The following is a 19,337-nucleotide window of genomic DNA, read 5'->3' as shown; positions in this document are numbered from 1 at the left end:
GTTGTGAGTAAAGTCCACAAAAAAATGGCAGATGCATGCCTGGAAGAAGCTCTGATTACTCTCTGCCTTTTCTTTTTCTAAGAAATTGTTCATTTCAAAGGCATTTTCCAAGGTATTGACATAAAGTTATTCACAACACCCATTATTTGAAAACATTACTGCATCCGTGGTTATGTGCCGTTTTCCATTCATGATATGGTTCTTTGGTGCCTTTCATCTTGTCCTGATGAGGTATGTCAAAGTTATGATCCTGCCGGGGAAGGTTCTACCTCCGCCAGGCAGATCGCTTTGCCGCCTGCTCTATCAATTGTGTCACCATGCTGGTGACAACAGTCTACATTGGTGTCTGAAGTGGGAATGACACAAAGGCCCCATCTACAAGTGGGTAAACTTTATTCCAAACTTAAGAAAAAGTGGATTTTCTCCCAAATTAAGCAGGACTTTTTCATGAAAAAAGAACTGGACTTTCTTCCACTGTATTTCTGATTGAAGCTCACAACCATATTGCTTGTTAGTTCTAATGAAGATTGCAATACCTAGGATTTCTTGGAGATGTATCTGGGTTAATATGACCCAGGTGTCACTCACAGAAGTCATAAAGACATGGCAGATTTTTAGCCCTTGGGAAAGTAACATGCTTTACACGTCTATGGAAGAACTTCGTCTAAACACCCCTCTTTCCCTGCAGCCTGTCCCTGAGAGCTGCACGTTAAGCCAGGCTTCTCTGGCTGGCTGCCTCACTGCACTTGGACACGTGCTTGTCATATCTCTGACGAATACTATTGCTTTCACGGTTTGGAGGTTTCCCCCGTGGTCACTCACCTCAAGGTAGCTGCCATCAGAGCAGAGCCTTGGCCCTTGGGAAGTCCCAGCAGCGGGCTGTGAAGGTCCTTCAGTCTCTAGCCCTCCTTCCCAAGAGTTGGGGTGGCTACTGACTGGGAAGTTGACTGCTGGTTGCCACGATTGAGCTAGTTTCTGGGTTCTTGTCTGTCAAAGTCTGGTGGCCACTTGAGGTTTCTGGTTCCCTGGTCCATCCTGGTTAGTTTCTCTTGTCTTTTATGGTGAGAGACTAAAAGTCCTGTTTCTGTAAATTGTGACTGTGTTGCAGGATACAAAACGGACTGGGCCCCTATAGCATGTTTGTCTTCCAGTTTAGAAACTGCAAGCCCAGGGCGCCTGGGTGGCTCAGATGGTTAAGCGTCTGCCTTCGGCTCAGGTCATGATCCCAGGGTCCTGGGATGGAGTCCCGCGTCGGGCTCCCTGCTCCTTGGGAGCCTGCTTCTCCCTCTGCCTCTCTCTCTCTCTCTCTCTCTCTTTCTCTCTCTCTCTGTCTTTCATGAATAAATAAATAAAATCTTAAAAAAAAAAAAAAAAGAAACTGCAAGCCTGGGTGAGGTGTCCCGTCTCCCAGATTGAAGTGACAGGCCAATTGTTCTTTCTGTGCTTCTAGTCTGGGGCCAGAGTAATTGTGCCCAAGTGTTAGCGCTTTCTGCCTGGGCCAGCCCCAGCCCAGTAGCCCCCCCTGTGGACCCGGGGCTCTGTTTACACTTAGCTTCTAGCTCTAGCTGCAGAACTGGTTCTGCCTGTTTTCTGTGGTCTTTGCCCAGAGCTCTTGCTCTCTGGAGTCTAGGGAAGCAGGGAATGCTGCATTTCTGTGTCTTTTAAGGAAAGATACACACAAGTAGCTGGAGAAATGGAACAGGTGCTCAAGAGAGGTGCCCCCATAAGAATGGTCTCCTGGAGAAGAGGTCGGTTGCTGGGAGAGACCAGGGCACCTGTGACATCTGGAGCACTTTCTGTAGTGACACGTGAAATGGGGCAGCCCCCTGCACCTGTCAATCTGCACCTAGGGGTTCCTGAGCTTATGGGCTCAGCGCTTTGGGAGACACTGAAACTTGGAACCCAACGAAGACCCCCAGTTCGGACACAGTCGCAGTGGGGGGACTTCTGTTGCCACAGGAGGCCTCCTTGACAGTCTCCAGCATGTGGGAGAGTTTGAGGAGATTCTTCAGTGGGATGAAGGCGGGGCCTTTTCTCTGTATGCATATCAGCGGGAGGAATTTCCTTGAAAGGTAGCTTTGACCACATCTGGAGGAAATGGACAAATGAGGACACGGAGTGTCTCAGAGCCAAAGGAATTCTTATTTCCATCGGTTTCAAAGACATTTGAAGACTGGAGGAAAACATTTTAAAATTTAAGCCCACACCTCTGATGCTGTGAAAGTACTGGCTCCTTAAGGTTAGGAAACAAGAAACCGCAGACTGGGTTAGAGCCTAGGCAGGTTTCCTGAGCAAAACTCTCACAGCTCAGAGGGCTGTCCCCAGGATCAGGGGGCAGGCTCTAGAGGCCCAGGCCATCCTCATACCCTGGTCAGGGGTCGTTCCAGTGCTGGAGGACCTCCTCAAGTAGCCTGAGTTCTCTTTGACCTCAAGGAGAGGGAACCACAGGAAAGCTGCTAGGTCAAGGGTGGCGGGTTAGGGTGGTTCGGGGCGGCTGCAGCCGGGTTTCAAGGTCATCAGGATGGTCCTGGAGTGGAGAGCCCGGGTATGGCACTGCCCTGACAGCAACCCGGTAGGTACAAAGAGGGAGGTGGGCCATTTCAGCTCACACCCCTGGCCACATCCAAAGGGCTGGTGTCAAGAGCAGGGAGTTATTTGTTGTGATTTCTTTTCTTTTTCCAAATAAACAAACATTTTTAGAACTAACTTTGTATTCTTTTTCTTTAAGAAGGACCCAGGGGTACTTGGGTGGCTCAGTCAGTTAGGTGTCTGCCTTCGGCTCAGGTCATGATCTCGGGGTCCTGGGATTGGAGTCTGCTTCTCTCTCTCCCTCTGCCCCTCCCCCTGCTCATGCACTCTTTATCTCTCTCTCCCCCCCTCTCAAATGAATAAATAAAATCTTTTTTTTTAAAAAGAAGGACCCAAATTGTATAAACTTCAGTCCCCATGCAACGTGGATCTGTCCTCCCGTATGCCTGTTCAGATACTTAAATAAGTTAAAGATATCGATCTTGTGGGGGCAGTATCATATCCTGGTTTCTTCTACGCACAAAGGTAATTTCCAAATGCTCAAAAAGGAAAAGAGAAACATAATCAATAAAATCATTGAATTTTTGGTTATCATACTCTAATAAGTAAAGATAAAATATGTATGAATAACCATATAAAACCAACTAAGCTATTAGTAAAAGTCTAAACAGTAGTCTTGTTTCCTCGATACACTCTCTCCCTCTCTCTCTCTCTCTCTCTCAAACAGGTTTGGATAAGAGAAAATGAAAACTGGGTTTGTTTGTTTTTTTAATTGCCATGATGTCCTGGTTGCTAAGTCACAGGATAAGGAACAAGGAAACACACATTGCTATCAGGCCAAACAGTAACAGTTGTGAAGAAGCTTCAGGAACCTCCTCCTGTATTACACACTCTTCCTAATATTTCAAGGGCTTTAACAACATAAGAGAGACAAATGGGGAAGTGGCCTCAAGTCTGACAGGAAAGGGAAGGCAGAGGGTTTCCCCCCCCCCGCCCCACATGCCTCCACGGGGCCAAAGGATGGGTACCACAGGCCTCACCAGTCACGGGATTCTCTGGCCATGTAAGCGGGGCACTGGGTGGCTTTGTGTGCTAAGGCCCTGGTCATCACATTCATCTTCAGATGACGTGACCTCTCATGATTTGTGGTTAAAAGTTTTGGACCCCACTTATGAAGTCATGGCTTTAGTGGTACTCCATTTGGTAAAATAAAGCCAAGAAAACCATCTAAAACTCCTAAGTTCCTTCAATACTTGTTTGCAAGGTAAACCCTTAAATGGTTTTGTTAATTTTCATATAAAAGATAGTTCTGTCTTCTCCCCAATCTTATTACAGTATAAAATATCATGCAAACACCACATTTGGGTTTTTGCAAGATTTGAGATGTATTTGTTATTCATTTCTTACAAGAAGCTTTTTTTTTTAAAGTGGGTATTTTATTTATTTGTACTTAAACCTATAAACCAATCAGCCAAACGGGTACTATTATCATGATACATTAAAATACAAAACATCTTTCTACAAATCCTAGAATAATGAACAAATTAACAGTGCTAGTAAAACATCACAAGGGACAGAGGAAATCAATGAAGCACATGATAGCTTAACCCCTCACCGGTAGTAATTGAGGTTATTAACAAGAAAAGCCTCACAATCTCAGAAAATACAAATTATCCTTCATCACACGTCTTTGTATCTTCACTTCCTATTCTTGAGGTTAGATTCTAGAGCCCAAAGAGATCCACATTAGGATTGTATCTAGTCACCTACAGCCAGAAACACCTTTTCTCATGTTGTCCAGAGCAGCCACCGCTCCTGAAGCCTCTTTGATCCAATCGTACCCCCTCAGTGGACACAATAAGAATAATGGGAAACAGAATATTGAGGCAGAGATCTATAGGACCCTAAAAGACAAAGCCTAGGAGAAGTAATACAGCCACCACCCAAATTGAGATCGAATAATATACTCATCGTCACACATCTTCAGGCTCTATGTTCACAGAGTAATTTGGGAACAAATCCATTATTTGCTGGGTACTAAAATACTTAGTGGATTGTTGTATTACACTATGGCTTTCCCCAGAAGTTGCTAAGATGGACTCCAAATCGCTGATGGAATTTTGCTGGAACTGGATCTGGGGCTGCAGGGATTCCTGTCCACGGTTCTGGAGCTGATTGTTCCAGGCTTGGGGGCACCAGGTCTGATTGGCCCAGGAATGGTTGCCCCAAGACTGGCCGTTCCAGGGGTGGTTGCTCCAATTCGGGTTATTCCAGGTCTGGTTGCTCCATAATGGAAGGTTTCCGGAACGGTTCCTCAGGTATCCCTGGTGGTAGGAATAGAAGCCTGGGTATTCTGCGGTTGCTGTGTTGTTCTGAGTCACACTCTTGCTCTCCTTTGGCCAATGGTTTTTCTGCCACCTCTTACATTTCATTCTCTGGTTCTGGAACCAGGTCTTCACCTGCTTATAGCTAAGGTTCAGAATGTTGGAAAGTTCTTGCATCTGCTGGAGACTGAGGTATCTCTGTCTCTGAAATCGATCGTTGAGGACACAGAGTTGGGCCCTGAGAGAACACGGTCCTGATCCTCTGGTTCTTGCCCTGGGCCGTATCTTCCTTCCTCACTGTTCTCTCCTCCCCAGAAGTGGGTGGTACTTTTACCCTGGGACTGGTGGAGGAGTCCGGGCTGTCCTGAACACGCAGATCCTTGGATGCGGGAAGAGGAGAGACGGTCTCCGCGTGGGGTGTCTCAGCAGGTGACATTTGCAGGGACGCATAATTTTCTTCAGGCCCATAAATCTCAGGCATTGGAGAAGAGTCCCTAGAACTGGGTGCTTCAGGGCCAGGCGGGCATTGGGGCAGAGCTGGATCGGCACTCATGTTGGTGAGTTGAGGGTAGACGGGGGGGCGGGGGGGGGGAGAACGAGATTGCAAGAAAGGCCCAGGCTTGTGGATCTAGGTGGAAGAGCTGAGGAGAGTAGGAAGACCTCCAGATGTTAGAAGTCTGAGAAAGACAGGATGAAGTGCGTCACCACTGCAACAGTAAGAGCCAACCAGCCCAATGGAAACAGAGGACTCATTTCTTACAAGAAGCTTTATTATGTGGAACTTCCTAAACTCATGATACTTATCCTGTACATCAAATAAGTTATCACTTCTTACACTAAATAATTATGTAGTCCCACGAAGTTACTCCACTTTGTAAAGCAAGTACTTATTTATTCACCAACTGTGATTGTATTGTTTTTCAATGTCAACCTACTATAATTTCTTAATCCATTGACTTTGCAACCTTGGGTGAATAATAAATTGAGGCGGTTAGCAAGTAATCTCTACCTGGACAATCTCAAAAGGGATTCAAATTCATACAGACAGAGAACGCAGGAATATTCCATTACTTTTTACTTACATATTGTTGTCTGTGTATAAACACAATTGCCCGTCATACCACTCAAACTCAGAAAGTCACCATAGTATAAGCATTGCTTTGTGCTATGCCTGGTTGCTTTAATTATATTTTAAAAACCTGAAGTCTTAAGGCTTTAAATAGTATTGCCATCAGAACATCTTTACTGTGACTGTACGTAAGTGTACATATAAAGGTGTATTAAGTCAATAAATGTTTTATTTTTTTTAAAGATTTTTATTTATTTATTTGAGAGAGAGAGAGAGAATGAGAGAGAGAGAGAACACGAGACGGGGGAGGGTCAGGGGAAGAAGCAGACTCCCAGCCGAGCAGGGAGCCCGATGAGGGGCTGGATGCAGGGCCCGATGCGGGGCTCAATCCCGGGACTCCAGGATCATGACCTGAGCCGAAGGCAGTCGCTTAACCAACTGAGTCACCCAGGCGCCCCAAGTCAATAAATGTTTTAAAAGCTTATGTATAACAGAGTAGAGAGGCCTGGGTCTTTAAGTAATCACTAGCTTTTCGCACTGGTATTCTATCCAGAGGGCAGAAGTTTTTCTCACCCTAGTAGGAACTGACAGCTCAAAATTCTGTTAACACAGGTGCTTCTCTGCTGCCCCTCAGCATGGTTTCTTCACAACAGAGGCCAATAATAAGAAAATAAGCAAGCAAGCAAAACAAGTAGCAAAGGCTCTTTCTTAGAGGAGGAGCTAAGATTCCGACCGGTTATCGTGTTACCTTCTCCTGTGGGTTGTTATCAAATATTGTGACTCTGGTTACACTGTCAAGGTCATGGGCATTTCTGCTTCTAGGGTACCTGTGCTCTTATCAAGCAACTGACCAGTCTCCGCTCACAACTCTTTTTTTTTTAATTAACTAATTTCCTTTTTTCCCTGCCCCCCTCCCCCCCCCCAGCAACCCTCAGTTTGTTTCCTGAGGTTGAGAGTCTCTTATGGTTTGTCTCCCTCTCTGGTTTCGTCTTGTTTCATGTTTTCCTCTGCATTGCCACAACTCTCTTTGATACTGGCTTTCTCCAGGATCAGTCCTCAGATTAATAATGCTGATGAGATGCTTCTCCATGCCACTGTCCTTGGTAGATGGCTGCTTTGTAGAGCCAAGGTTTGCTCCTTTGCCTGGCTTGGGTGAGCCACTGGCCAGTGCATGTGAATAAGGGGGGGCGTTGGGAACAACGAGGCATGATCAATGTGCCATAGTTATTAAAAACAGCTCAATGGGATTATAAAAGCTACCCTGTACATTTATCAAAATTTAATTTGAATATGTTAAATTATTAAATTAAAATATTAAATTAATTAAAACGAATTTAAATATGTTCTGGTAGAAAGGAATAAAATACTGATACATGCTGCACTGCAGACAAATCTTAAAAACATTATGCCCCTCACACAAGGTCAAAAGGCCGAAACAGTCAAAAAGTGAGTCCACAGGTGAATGAATAAACAAAATGTGGCCTAGCCATGCAATTGAATGTTATTCAGCTGTAACAAGGAATGAAGCTCAGACACCTGCTACATGAACGAACCCGGAGAATATTCTGCTGAGTGAGAGAAGCCACTGACAAAAGGTCACATATTGCATGATTCCATTGATATGAAATGCCCAGAATAGGCAAATCCACAGAAACAGAAAGCACATTATGGGTTGCTAGGGGCTGGGGGTGGGGAGCAGGGAATGACAAGTAACTGCTAATGGGTACAGGGTTTCTGTTTGGAACGATGAAAATGTTCTGGAGTTAGTGGTGATAGTTGTTCATTGTGAATGTACTGAATGCCGACGAACTGTATTTTTTTTAAGATGGTTAATTTTATGCTATATGAATTTCACTTCACTGAGAAAACAGTTGGGACGCCCGGGTGGTTCGGGGTCAAGTCATGATCTCAGGCTCCGAGACCAGCACGGAGTCTGCTGGAGATTCTCTCTCCCTCTCCCTCTCCCACTTGTTCTCTCTCTCTCAAATAAATAAATAAATCTCAAAAAAATAAAGAAAAAAGAAAAAGAAAACACTTGAAACATGTTCTGGTAATCACATAACTTAGAATGAATTTTTAAATGCTCATTTTTATGCAAGAGCTAATATGAGTACTCTTGGCACAATGACTTTTATACCTTCTCTAAGATCGTATTCCAAGGTTTAAAATCCCTCTGTTTATTAATAGCTTTAGTGACACACAAAATGGACAGATTGTCAGGCTCAAGGTGGTTGGAAATGAATGGCCCAGCAGGCCAGTGTCATGGCGCACAGCCTGGCTACTGCATCCACAGCAAGGCTTATCAACTGGTGACAACATGGACACCAACACTTGGGAAGGGCAGTGCTGCTGTCATAGACCCACAGGTTCCCCTACCGGAGACCTCAGTGCCAACTGTTTAACAACTTCTTTTGGTCTCTTAGGTTTTCTCTTAGATGTAGGGATGACAGAGCCTTTCTCACTGGATGGGTGGACTGTTTCCCAAGATGGCCACCTCAGTCGCTCCCATTCTGCACCTCTTTTTGCAATATGACTTGACCACTCCTCTTCCCAACAACAGGTGGAGCCTATTCACCCTTCTCTTGACCAGGCCTGGCCCGGTGACTTGCTTTGACTAACAAAATGTGGCAGGAGTGACACTGGGTGACTTCCAGAAGAGGCTTCGCACTTTCTGTATTTGCCCCCTTGGAAATCAGTAAGACCATGGAAAGAAGTTTGGGCTGTCCTACTCGAGAGGCCGCAAGGAGAAAGAAGCCCTGGAGGATGAGCTGCCACATGAAAGAGAATCATACAACCCGGCTAACAGCCGGCACCAACTGCCAGACATGAGACTGAGGCCGTCTCAGATGTTCCAGCCTCCTTGGCTATGCTCCCAGCTGAATGAAGTCACACGAGGAACCCCGACTAACACCATGTGGAGCAAAGAACCGCCCCCCCCCCAGAGCTCAATCAACGCATAAACTCATAAGAAATGACAAATCATTGTTGTTTTAGGCCACAAAGTTTGGGGGTGGCTTGTCAGCAGATACACTTGAGATCCAGACCAAATCATAGAATATGTGTAAGCTCCTGAGAATAGCCCAGAAGTTCTTGAAAAACACGCCTGAAAAGCTTGCAGAGGACTAAAGCTCAGGATGCCTAGGACCAATTCCAACCAGAAGCAGATGACTTCCTGGGGCAGGCTGCTGGCTCAGGACCAGTGGAGTAAGGCATAATTACAAAGGCCTTTCAGGGAACAAGTGAAACTGATGAGGGAGAGCCAGCTGTCATTATCTGTCCTAGAATATTTTTGGCATTGTCCTCAGTGCTCCATTTTCTAGTAGTCATATACAATGAAAACTTTTCTTCTTGCTCTTTCTCTATTTCTCCATTTCAAAGGTTATACTTGCGCAGACTGGCCTGAACAGCCCCCTGACATCAGGATCACATTAGATTTCGTAGAGGCCACCACAGGAAAGAGAAGTAGTACAAGGCAGAAAACGTGTAAGAAAACCTGAAGACAGGGACTACGGATCGAGGTTCCGATGCTTGGGTAATGCATGGATTCAAAACCCCACACCTGTCTTTTGAGAGAGGAATTTGTGCCAAGAGCATATTCACCTTGACTTCTATTCATTTGACTTTATCTTAGCACTGTGACCCTGCACCCCCCCAAATTCATGTCGTTCTCACATGCAAAATATATGTATTCCATCCCAACAGCCCCAGTTCCAGCATTGACTCAAAAGTCCAACGTGCAAAGTCTCATCCAAATATTGTATAAATCAGAAATGGGTAAGACTCGAGGTCTGATTCATGCTGAGGCAGATTCCTCTCCAGCTGTGAACCTTTAAATCAAACAAGTTCTGTCCTTCCAAAAGACAGTGGTAGGACAGGCAGAGGGTAAACACTCCCGTTCCAAAAAGGAGAAATTGACAAGAAACGGCTGAAAGATGCCAGGCAAGTATAAAGCCCAACAGGGCAAACAACATCAAATCTGAAGTTGTTGTTGTGGTGGTGGTTTTTTTTTAAGATTTTATTTATTTATTTGACAGAGAGAGAGCAAGAGAGCGCAAGCAGGGGGAGCCGCAGAGGGAAAGGGACAAGCAGACTCCTTGCTGAGCAGGGAGCCAGGACCCTGGGATCATGACTTGAGCTGAAGGCAGACGTTTAACCGACGGAGCCACTCAGGCGCCCCCTCAAATCTGAAGTTTTGAGAATCATGTTCTTGAACTCGATGCTCTGCCCACCAGGCCCACCGGGGTGGGGGTCCTGCCTTTCAGACACAGTGGGGCGTCCCTGTCCCCAAAGCTTTGCTGGGCACAGCCCACATGGCAGCTCTCACCGGTTGGAGTTGCATACCTATGGCTCTCCCAGGCTGGTGCCTCCATCAGTCTGGGTCCCCCGGGGTGGCCCCAACCCCACAGCCCTTGCTGGACATTACCCTTGCCACGGCCCTCTGCCTGGGTCACACACCTGCATCTCCAGGTGGCTCCATCCTTTGAAATCCAGGTGGAGGGAGCCATGCCCCCCAGAGCTCCGCTGGGCAAGAGTCGGTCCCCATGCTCCGGGTGGCACTGACCACACAGCTTTGGGCGGGGGTCATCTGGCCTGATGAAACCCAGCCAATGGCCCCCCTTTGACACAGAGGAGGCAGCACTGACGATCTCTGAAGAGTCTTTGGGGTCCTTCCTTTGTCTGGAAGAATAGCTCTCTGGCCCCGTCCCCCAGCCTACCTTCCTTCCTGCCTGGCTCCTTCCCCTCCAGCTCGAACCGGCAGTTTGTCTGCTGGGGTGGCTGACGAAGCCCAGGGTTTCACACCCACACCAGTCTCCTTACCAGAGGCTCGCGTGACCACACCCTTAGTGTTCTCTTCCCAATACGCTTGCTCCTATTTTGCAATATGGCTAGGCTGAGAATTTTCCAAATTTTTAAGTTTTGCTTCCCTTTTCATTAACCATTCCATCTTAAAGTCATTTCTTCTCGAATTTTACTGTAAGCATTCAAGAGAAGCCAAGCTGCACCTTCACCACTTTGCTTAGATATTTCCTCAAGCAAATATGCAATTCCATCTCTCACAAATTCAACCTTCCACAAGACGCTAGCACATGAACACAATTCAGTCAAGCTCCCGGCCATTTCATAAGGGTGGCCTCTCCTACAACTTCCCAAGACATGTCCTCATTTCCATCCGTGTTTCTACCAACGTTCTGCTCGTGACTCCTTAAGTATTCTCTGAGAAGGCTCTCTGTGCAGCTCTCCTCTTTAACTTCTGGGACCTCATCAGAACCCCCCGGGAAGGGCCCTTCATGGCAATGTAGGCTTTTTCCAGCATATGCCTCCAGAAGCCCATGACCAACTTCCAAAGCTGCTAGGGATCTGTTTAGGGATCTGTTACACGTTTAGGGATCTGTTACAGCAGCGTCCCAGTATTTGGGACCGACTTACTGTCTCGGCTTGTTGAGGCTGCTCTGATAGCCTCTATCGGGCGAGCTTATGAACAGAAATCGGTGTCTTACAGGCCGGAAGTCAGAGATGAGAGGCCAGCACGGTTGGATGAGGACCCTCTTCTGGATCACAGACTCCTCGCTGTGCCCTGGCATGGCAGGAGGGGAGGAGGTCTTTCTCGGGCCTCTTTTATAAGGGCATAATCTCATTCTCCAGGGCTCCACCCTCATGACTTGATCACTTCCCAAACGCCTCACGTCCTAATACCGGCACATTGGCCGGTATATACACATTTCAGCGTAAGAGCTGGGGGCGAGGGGCGGGCCACAAACATGCAGACCATAGCAAAATTATGAGACACGTATAACTAACCTCAGGTGCAGTTTATAGCAAGTCAAAGGAGAACTCGACTAAAGGCAATTGATTCATCCCTAAGCATTGTAGTGCTGGCCGCATGCTGTGCCTTTTCCCACTGGCCGCTGGGCTTCAGAGCAAAGTGGTTGTTTGCATTGGTCAGTCAGTCAGTCCGCTTCCCTACTAGACTGTAAGTGTGTAAATCGACTTTGTGATCACAACCTCACCAGAAATGTCACTTGCAAAGCTTAACTAATGAGATTCAGACATCCAGCCCTACAGACCAAGGTGTGGATGGACTTCACAGAAAATGCCCTGGGGCCTCCCCTAACAACGACCTGGAGGGTCACAGCAAGAGAGAACAGCAAGCCAGCCAGCTTGCCAGAGGGAGGGGGCCCGCAGTAAGACCCATTGGGGTCACGCTTTCCGGCCTTGGTTGCCTGACTCAAAGGCAGCAAAACCATCTCTAGAACAATGGAAACAGAACATATCTCTTGTTGCACTTTGTCAAAAAGGCAGGACAGATAAAGAACACACACAGCAACAGATAAAGAGAATATACACAATGAAAACAAAGGACCCTGAGCTGCGGAAGCTACTACTGTTACAGTGGGTTCACCCTGGGCTTCTATTTGGAATATCTTTCCCTAACGGGGGCAGACACTTAAAGGGAACTGTATCGTTCGGGCACATCTTGTTGATAATTTTAATTGCATGTATATCATGTAAGCTTTTGTTCGATTCCCGCTGTCTGTGGAAATGAATATAAAAAACCAATTAACTGGACCACGAATTGAATTAATGATCTTAATACAAAAAAAGACAATAAAGACAATGAGAATGTACTAATGCTACTGAATTGCACACCTACAAATGGTTCCAAATGGTAAATTTTGTTACGTGTACTTTACCACAATTTAAAAGTCAAAAAAAAAGATAAGGAAGAGATTTCTGAGTTCAGGTAAGAGTAGGAAGGCAGCAAAAAACGCGAACTCCCCGGCTTCTATAGAACGAGTGACACCCCCCACCACAGCCCCCACCCCCACCCCCACCAATCTATGAGAGTTTCTTGAAACCAGGAAGCACAGACAACCGGCAACCCGAGGAGATGATCTGTAGGACCAGAAGCCACTAGGGTGAGGCCGGGCAGCGGGGCTGGTACGAAGGGTCCCGTTGGTCCCCGGGACGCACCGAGCAGGATCTACTCCCGCAGGACACGGCCCGATCCTACATAGGGACAGCTGGGGACAGAAGTGAGAAGGATCGAGACAGAGGCGGGCGCGGGGGGAGCCGGGGGGCGGGGGGGAGGTTCAGCCGAGAAGAAAGCGGAAGCGGCCCGGGCGCCGCGCAGTGCCATCCAGCCGCGCGAGGCGCACGGCGACGCCAGGAGAGGGCGCGCGAGAGCTAGAGCGCAGCCGAGCGGTGGGCCCCTCCCGCCCGCGAACGTCCCGGTGCCAAGAGCCGCTGTTAGGCAAACTGAAGTCTTTGCAACGCGAACGTGAAACATTCTGCGCATCAGCGTGCAGTCGGGGCCTCGCACAGACTCCATTCCTGTCAGGAATTCTTTTTGATGCTCAGTTTGTCACAAGTTTGGCCAGAGCGACCCTCCTCGAGCTGGCTCCCGTGCCCTTTTGCCGTTCCCCACAGTTTCTGACACAACAGAGATGCTCCAGGCCCACCTTGACCCTCTTTGGATAGACAGCACTGGGAAATGCGAATACAATGTATAATCTATACCTGTGGATTGATTTATTTATTTTTTACAAAGGCTCCACACCCTGCGTGGAGCCCAGCCGGGGACTTGAACTCACGACCCTGAGATCAAGACCTGAGCTGAGACCAAGAGTCAAGAGCTCAACTGACTGAGCCACCCAGGCGCCCCCATATACCTGTGGATTTAAAACAAGAGTTCAGGGGCGCCTGGGTGGCTCAGTCGTTAAGCGTCTGCCTTCGGCTCGGGCCCTGGTCCCAGGGTCCTGGGATCGAGCCCCACATCGGGCTCCCTGCTCAGCGGGGAGTCTGCTTCTCCCTCTCCCACTCCCCCCGCTGTATTCCCTCTCTCGCTGTGTCTCTCTCTGTCAAATAAATAAATAAAATCTTTTTAAAAAAATAAAACAAGAGTTCAGATTGGGTTTGCCAATTAGCGTGCACTGCTACAACTCTCTCCTCTCTCTTACCCTGAAGATCGGGATTTGTAAGGCGAACTTCTTATTTTCTTTGTCCTAGGATATAAAGAAGCCAGCTTGGACGTAACAACACTAGTGGGAAAAGAGAAGCGTGCAGTGGGGAGCCAGGGCGCAGCCTCTGCAGCAGGGCCTCCCCCTGCGAGAACGCCCTAGGCCTGAGTGTGCACCTCGGTGCCCACCGTGCTGTTCCCGTCCTCCTCCCACCGGAGGTTCCCGCAGAGCAGATGGCTCCCCTGGGACTCCTGGGTGCCGTCGCTGCCCCAGCAAACCTCAGGTAGCTATGAAGTTACAGGCCCTGGCCTAGCCCAGCTGCAAGGCCAAAGCGGAATGCGGGCTCGGCCTGTTTGCAGCAGGGTCGACAGGGACACTGACACTTGCGGAGTGGCAGTGCCAAGTGTTAAGGACGCACAAGTCGCCCTATTAGAGACCTCAGTGTCAACCGTTTAAGGACTTCTTTGTGTTCCTCGGGAGTTCTCTTACACATGGAATGATGGACCATGTCTCCCGATGTGATACGCTGCTTCCAAAAAGGACTTTCACCATTTTTATTTTGCCAGGCAGACACATACATTCACCATAGTCTGTGATGGAGTTAATATCATGGAGAATATATATATTTTCCAATTTTAATTGTGGTAAAATACACATAACATAAACTTTACCATCTTAGGCATTTCCAAGTGTACAATTCAGTAGTGTTAAATTTGGGGCAGCCAAGCTCGGGAATGTCTTCATTGTGCAGAACAGCAACTCTATACCCATTAAACACTTCCTCTCCATTCCCCCCTCCCCCAGCCCCTGGCACCCACCTTTCTACTTTCTGTCTCTATGACTTGGACTACTCCAGGGGACCTCATGTAAGTGGAATCATATAGTATTTGTTCTTTTGTGGCTGCCTTTGTAGACTATATCTTTTTGAAGGTTCTTTATACCCAAACATGAAATAGTTTTTTTTTAAGATTTTATTTTTATTTATTTGAGAGAGAGAGACACAGCGAGAGAGGGAACATAAGCAGGGGGAGTGGGAGAGGGAGAAGCAGGCTTCCCGCCGAGCAGGGAGCCCGATGCGGGGCTCGATCCCAGGACCCTGGGGTCATGACCTGAGCCGAAGGCAGACGCTTAGCGACTGAGCCACCCAGGTGCCCCCAAACATGAAATCGTTTTAAATTACAGCAGAAATTACGGTTTAAGGCTTGGCTCTGAACTAAATTGTAACTATGGACCAGATTGGAAAGAAAACACTTTTTCTCCAAGTAAAAACGGGAAAAATAGATTCAAAAAGACAAGGAAAAAGAAATGAAGAAAGGAAAAATGAAGCAACAGAAACCCAATAGCTTTTTCTGGAGTAAAATTTCATAATATTATAAATGAACAAAACTTGTGTCTCTTCTCAGTGGAGGCATGGTGAATTTTAGTCCATTCAAATTTCAGATATTTACACCAAAATCTTCTAGCTGTGACTTATTGATTCTGTTTGTTTGTGTGGATACAAAGACCTCCAGGGATGAGCTGCAAAGGTCTGAGGATTACTGGTGAAGACGGCACAAACCAGGCTTGAAAACCAACAAGGCTGTACAGACCAGAAACAGAAGAGACACACCCCTTGTGGCCAGGTTTGTGATTAGGGCTTTGACGTCTTCATAGATGCAGATCTCTTCAGATTTTCTACTTCTTGAGCCCATTTTGTTAAGCTAGGTTTTTCTAGAAGTTGGTCCTTTTCATCCAAATTTTCACACCAATTGGGATAAGTTGTTCAGCATATTCTCTTTGAATAATGTCTGTGGGTCAAGGGGATGGCCCCTGTTTGTTCCTTACATTGGCCATTTATGCCTGCATTCCTGATGTTCACAGCCTCCCTCCTCTAGCCAAACCCCCTGCCCGTGGCCCCGACTTCTTGGCTGAGGACAACCTCCATCCCTGTAGCTGCTCGGGCCCCAGACTTCAGAGTTGGCCTTAACTCCTCCCTTTCTCCAACTGCTTCCACTGATGCCACCAGGAAATCCTGCTGGCTCTACCTGCAAAAGCTATCCAGAATCTGACATTCCTCCCCATCCTGCTGGCCTGGCCCTTCCCTGGTGAAGCCATCACCATCTCTCACCTGGACCCCCAGAGTGCTTCTCACCTGATCGCCCCACTTCTGCCTCAGTCGTTTCCCCTCTCAGGACAGCAACCAGGTTACGTTGCGTCACGTTTCCCTGAAAATCATGCAGTGCTCCCCATGTCATTCACGGTGAAAGCTAACATGTTAAAAATGGACTCCAGGACACACACGCTCTGGCTGCCAACCCCTCTCTGACCTTTCTTCTTCCTAGTCTCCACTCACTCACTCACTCTGCTCCTGCCACCCTGGTCTGTAGAACAGTAAGGATACTGTTCTTTGAACATTCCAGGCATGCTCCTGCCCCAGGGCCTTTGCACTTACTTGCTGGTTCTCTCCTGGGATGTCTTCCTCAGATCTCTGCACGGCTCCCTCCCTCCTTTCTTTAAATCTTTGCTCATGTAGCCCTTTCTCAGAGAGGCCCATCCTGATGCCCTAGGAAAATGGGCATCCATTTCCTTTCTACCCTGGCACCCCCAACGCCTGCAGCCTGTTTTCCTTGTCCTGTCCTCCATCCTACTTGTCACAGCTTACTTATGATGTCTGGTGTTCACATTCTAGAATGGCAGCTGTAAGATGGCAGGGGTGTCCATGTGTTTGTTCCCTGAGGTGCTGAGCAGTGCCTGGCCACAACAGGTGCTTGATGGGTATCTGTGTAATGAACTGTTGATCGAATTCTCTGTACCCAATACTGTGCTAGAACTTTTCAAAAGGATGATCTCCTTCAAGCCTTACAGCAAGTAAATGTTATCCCCTCTTCCTGATACGGACACGTGCTCAGAGATGGTGACTGACTTGCTCAAGGTCACAGAGGGCAGGCGTGGCAGCACTCCAGGAGGCCCGCAGCAGATGGGGTGAGATTAAGGGCCTGAGCTGAAGAGCACGGAGATTGCACCGAGAAGGGGACATCGGCCGTAGGGGGAATCGGTCAGCTGGAGGGTGAAGAAAATCTGATTGTTGTCGGGTTCTGAGGTGAGCAGTTCGGGATGCCATGGGACAGTCACAGGAATAGGGAAACTGTCCAACCCTTGCCTTTGGACTTTATACACATGGTGCATGTTTACGGATCTCCGAGGAACTCACAATGGGAGAACTTTTTCAACCAGAAACCAAAAAGGAAACAGAGTCACATTTGGCCACATAAAAATTGAAATTTGATGTATGTAAATCTATTCCAAAGTCAAAGGCAGTGGTTGATCTTTGAAAACATTATGCCAAGTGAGAGAAGCCAGACACAAAAGGACAGATATTATAGGAGTCCACCTCCGTGAGGTGCGTAGGGTAGGCAAACTCAGAGACACAGAAAGTCGGACGGTGGGCGCTGGGGGCTGGGGGGGTGTCGGTGTCTAACGGGGACACAGTTTCAGTTTGGGACGATGGGAAGAGTTCTGGAGATGGAGGGTGGGGATGGCTGCACAGCACAGGGAATGAGCTGTACACTTCCACATGGTGCACATGGTAAAATTGCCCGTGATGTGTATTTCATCACACACACAAAAGTCAAAGACAAATGAGCAAACAGTCCCTCGCCCTGTACCTTTAGCTCTTACTGACAAAGCCAGAGCCAAGCGCTGAATCCAGGGCTCCTACTCAGCACCCCCGCACCACATCACCTAGGAGTGGGGGGTTAGAGATGAGGCCGGCATGTCATCTTCCAGCCTGGCCAGGTGGCCACAGCGGGCAGCGAGGGCGTGGTGACCAGGGCAGAGTGGACAGTGTGGCACATTCGCCCCTTGGGGGCTTGGGGGGGGGAGTGAGCCCAAAGCCCCTCAGCTGTGAAAGGTCTCCTCCCTTTCCTATTTCTCCTGCTGCTCTTCACCCACATTTGGGCCCAGCCACTTGTTCTCCATCTCCCTCTCCAGTGCCCCTCCCCTTTCATCCATCCTTTGCCAGAGCGGGGGACCCAGCGTGGGCTTCGGGGAGCACACGTGGGCACCCAGGTGCTAGGTGACTTTCCAGGGCAGTAATCTGCTTTAGGCTAAAATGAGACTTGATCTTCTGTTAGCCCTAATCATCAATTAGCACCCCCACTCTGCAGAGACGTGACAGTCAGGGCCTCACTGCCATCTCCACCTCCTCCCTTCCGCCTCCGCGGGTCGTCGGGCAGACCCACAACTGAGCTCAGTCATTAGTGTAATGCTAGACAAGGGCCAGCTCTGGGGCTCAAGATGGAGGCTCCCCCACGTGTCCTGCTCCAGCTCTGCCAGACCCCCCCCGAGGTGGCACCTCACCTTCCAAACAACAGGTGGCTCTGGATGTCCATGATAGCCCCCATGGGGTGGGGGGCAGGCAAGATTGGTCATCTCCCTGCAGAAAGAGGGTGAACTTGGCCTGAGAAGGAGGGGTCGGCCCATCCAAGGCCACGCTGCCGGTCCCTGGCGGTGCTGGGAAGAGGCGATCCCGTGTCCGGTGCTCAGAAGGGGCCAGGTTGGGCAGTCACCCCAGAGGAGGCCCACTTCTAGTTCTGACATTCTCGGATGCTCTGATTCTTTGACCCTGGTGGGGGACAGACAGATAAAGCTCCCTGGGAACCAGGAAGAGTGAAAGGTATAAACTGGGAAGTCACAACAACCTTGTTACATCAAACTACTTTGTGAGGCCCGTGCCTCACGGGGCCCCTTGAACCTGCTGTGTTCATGCTAGGAGCCCCTGCTTTCCATTCCTTTGGGTAGGTACCCAGAAGTCGGGCTGCTGGACCATATGAAGAATTGCCAGACTGTTTTCCACTGTGGCTGCGCCATCACAATCTAGTGTTAGAATATTTTCATCACGGGCGCCTGGGTGGCTCAGTTGGTTAAGGGACTGCCTTCAGCTCAGGCCATGATCCTGGAGTCCCGGGATCGAGTCCCGCATCGGGCTCCCTGCTCGGCGGGGAGTCTGCTTCTCCCTCTGACCCTCTTCCCTCTCGTGCTCTCTATCTCTCATTCTCTCTCTCTCAAACAAATAAATAAAATCTTTAAAAAAAAAAGAATATTTTCATCACCCCCCACAAGAACCCCTGTTCCCATGAGCAGTCACTTCCCATTGCCCACCCCCTCCCCCGGCAACCATTCATCTGTTTTCTGTCTCTGTGGACTTGCCTCTTCTTGACACTTCCTATCAATGGAATCATTTGGTATGTGGGCTTCTGCGTCTGGCCTCTCTCACTCAGCATCATATTCTGCAGGCTTGCTCATGTAGCAGCGGTCAGAACTTCATTCCTTATTTTGGCTTAATAGCATTCAATTGCATGGATAGGCCACGTTTTGTTTATTCATTCACCCGTCGATTCACTTTTTGACTATTTCTACATTTTGACCTCCTGTGAATAGTGCTGCTCTGAGTGCAAGCTGGGGACATGTGTCTTCAGT

The 19,337-nt window shown here is 48.3% G+C and overlaps 1 pseudogene; it reads right to left on the bottom strand.

The window, feature by feature from the left end:
• Nucleotides 1-4,502: 4,502 nt before the first annotated feature.
• LOC113931563 lies at nucleotides 4,503-5,406 on the bottom strand (annotated as a pseudogene).
• Nucleotides 5,407-19,337: the final 13,931 nt, after the last annotated feature.

Source organism: Zalophus californianus, chromosome X (genome assembly GCF_009762305.2).
Source record: "Zalophus californianus isolate mZalCal1 chromosome X, mZalCal1.pri.v2, whole genome shotgun sequence".
Lineage (NCBI taxonomy): Eukaryota > Metazoa > Chordata > Mammalia > Carnivora > Otariidae > Zalophus > Zalophus californianus.
Note: the sequence above shows the minus strand (reverse complement) of the source record. Positions and strands in the feature narration are given on the sequence as shown.